Raw genomic sequence first — 3619 nt, 5'->3', positions numbered from 1 at the left:
AACCTCTCTTCATAGCCAGTTCCCTCCAATTACAGGAAATGTCCTGGTGAAACTCCTCTGCACTCTCTCCAAAGCATCCACATCCTTTTGGTAAGGTAGCGATCAGAACTGTGTGAACTATTTGAACTGTTGTCGAACCAAAGCCATACACAACTGTAACATTACCTGTCATCTCTTGTACAAAGTAGATTCCAACAGAATCCCTCCTGTGGATGACAAGTTAACTGGTCTGTACTTCGCCACTTTCTCTTTTCTGCCCTTCTTAAAATGGTGGAATGCAGGAAGCAAAGTATGCTGTATGCCTTCTTGACCACTCTGTCGAAAAGCCCCTCGAAGGATCAATGGAGCTGAACATCCTTCTCTCTCTGTACATCAATTTTGCCCAGGGCTTTTATTCCATTTACCCTATAGTTCATTCTTGAATTGGATCTTCCAAAGTGCATCATCTCACATTTGTCCAGGCTGAACTCTATTTGCCATTTCTCTGCACAAATCTCCAATCTATCTATTTTCTGCTGCATTATCTGACAGTCCCCTTCACTTTCTGCTACTCCACCAATTGTAGTGGCAACTGCAAACTTATTAATCAGACCACCTTTACCTTCCTTTAGTTCATGTATGTGTATCATAAACAATAGCGGTCCCAGCACTAAACCCTGTGAAACACCACCCAGAACAGTTCTTCATTTTTAGAAACTCCCTTCCACTGCTGCTCTCTGTCTTCTGCTGCCCAGCCTGTTCTCCATCCATTTGGCTCTTAGACCCTGGACCCCTAGCAATTACACCTTCTCCATCAGCTTACCTCATCAAAAACCTTACCGAAGTCCATTATATAACATTTACAGCCTTTAACTCACTATCTTTTTTCACTTCCACAAAGAAATCTCTTATGTTTGCGAAGATGTGACCTCCCCGGAACAAAACCAGGGAAGGTCTTGTTTGGAGTCTGTCTGTGTTGCCCTCTGGAATCAGACGGGTTTTAGTTCCAAGGCAGAACTTTATAAAATGCCACATTGACTAACTGCCTACAAAGTGCATATTTTTAAAAAAACAAAATTGAATGCATTTGCAAATACAAATCTGCAAAGTCAAATTCATTCCCACAGATTTATGTGTGTGTGGATGTGAGAAATGCGGAGTCTGTGTGCGCGGGGGTGGGGGAAGAGTGAGAGAGAGAGCGTGTGTATGTGTGTGTGAGAGAGAGAAAGAGCGTGTGCGTGTGTCTGTGTATACATATGTATGCAAGTGTGGCAGGTGCTTGTGTCCTCGTTAAGACACAGATAGATTTGGCAGATCCCTTTCCCCACACAGACTAACGCTCTGGTTTCAGAGCTTCCACACTCTGCAGCCTCTGCTCCATTTGTTGTTCATGTTACAGACCCACTGACTGTAACTACAGTCCTCATGCTCCATACAGAGTTGGGTTACAAACTCATCAGATGTGCCTGAATGTCTGGGGCAGCTCACATCACACTCTCCAGCAAATCATCCCCAACACCGCCACTAAGTTTTGAATAACAGGAGTCAGTCAGAAGATTTTCATAGAGTCATAGAGTCACACAGATGTACAGCATGGAAACAAACGTTTAGGTCCAACCCGTCCTTGCCGACCAGATATCCCAACCCAATCTAGTCCTACCTGCTAGCACCCAGCCCATGTCCCTCCAGACTCTTCCAATTCACATAGCTATCCAAATGCCTCTTTAATGTTGCAATTGTACCAGCCTCCACCAGTTCCGCCGGCAGCTCATTCCATACACGTACTACACTGTGTGAAAACGTTGCCCCTTAGGTCTCTTTCCCCTTTCACCTTAAACCTATGCCCTCTATGTCTGGACTCCCCGACCCCAGCGAAAATACTTTGTCTATTTACTATATCCAAGCCGCTCATATTTTGCTCAGCCTCCGTCGCAATTTCGATGCCTGCCCCTTTATAATAATGCTTGAGGGGCTTCCTCGTATTACTGACCACATTATCAGCTGAGAGGGACAAACACAGGTGTTCAGTGGACAGGCACAGACTACGTTTCAAAGACGTGAGTCAAAACTGCTGAATCCCTCCTGTCCAACATGGATCATTAAACTGTCAGCTTTTTTTCTTTCTTCCATGTGTGTGGGAGTAGTGCAAGAGCACTGCAGGATTGCATTTATAACATGGAACATGGGACACACGGGGAAGAGAACAACAGCCCACTCACACCATTGCATTGTTTCTGAGTTTCACAATGTCAGCACTCGATACATTAGGGAGCCAAAACTCAAGGCCAGGGAAAGGTCCGGAAGGACAGAACAATTCGCATTAAAGATAGAAACAGATAATTAAGATAGAAATAGGCCATTTTGGTGAAATATGGGGAATAAAGTCAGGGCAATGGGACTAACTGGGGAGCTTTGCAGACTATGCCAATGTATTGTTTAGTAAAATGATTTATCTGCCCAGCATGGAGAGCTGTGCAGACTGTACCAGTGTATTGCTCAGTAAGCTGAACTATGTATCTAGCATAGGGAGCTGTACAGACCGTGCCAGTGTATTGCTCAGTAAGGTGGACTATCTGACCAGCATGGAGAGCTGTGCAGACAGTGCCAGTGTATTGCTCAGTAAGCTGCACTGTGTAGACTATGCCAGTGTATTTCAGCCTCAGTATTGGCCGGGGATGGGATGTAGTCAGAGGGACGACATGCAATCTGTAACCAGAACTGAACACAGTGACCTCAATGCTTTCAATATTTAAACAACAAAGGCAGTGATAAAATGAATAATGTTTCACAGTTGAAAGTAGACAGGTCAACATAGACACCCATGAGTAACACTGCCAGAAGCAAGGAGGGAGAGAGTGAATTAACAAGTACATTGTTGCAGTTAGTCGTGATTTGTAAAGTGAACATCTCGATTTAGAGTCTCGGCAGGAACAATAACAGTGACAGTGATAGTAGGTTCAATGAAAGGTCAATTCCTGAAGAAGGGCTTATGCCCGAAACGGTCGATTCTCCTGTTCCCTGGATGCTGCCTGACCTGCTGCGCTTTTCCAGCAACACATTTTCAGCTCTGATCTCCAGCATCTGCAGACCTCTCTTTCTCCTCAATGAAAGGACAGTATTACAGTCAATCATGATTTATAAAATTAATAACTGAACATTGAGACTTACCAGGGAGACCAACGAAAACCAGGCTTGGATAATAAAAATATTGAATAATATAAAGTGCATATTCGATCCGCCACCATAATGGGTTTAGATCATAATATGCAGAAAGAAGGCAAACATCCCAATATAAACTCCTGTCCATTCTTGAGACATTCCAGCCTAATGTTCTCAGATTGTGAATCATTGTTGGAAGATTCCAGTCTAATGTTCTCAGATTCTGATCCATTGTTGGAACATTCCAGTCTAATGTTCTCCGATTCTGATCCATTGTTGGAACATTCCAGTCTAATGTTCTCAGATTCTGATTCATTGTTGGAACATTCCAGACACTTGCGCTCAGATTCTGATCTCTCCCCACTGCATCTCTTGAGCTGCCGATCCCTGTTAATGCTGTCGGTGGTGCCCCCACTCATATTGTGGAATAGCACATTCAACGGAACCCATTTATCATTAAAAGATGGAACCCCTGCACTGG

The sequence above is a fragment of the Chiloscyllium plagiosum genome, unplaced genomic scaffold (genome assembly GCF_037043375.1).
Source record: "Chiloscyllium plagiosum isolate Xiang-an unplaced genomic scaffold, Cpla_swu_hap1 HiC_scaffold_13, whole genome shotgun sequence".
Lineage (NCBI taxonomy): Eukaryota > Metazoa > Chordata > Chondrichthyes > Orectolobiformes > Hemiscylliidae > Chiloscyllium > Chiloscyllium plagiosum.
This window is presented reverse-complemented; position numbering follows the sequence as displayed.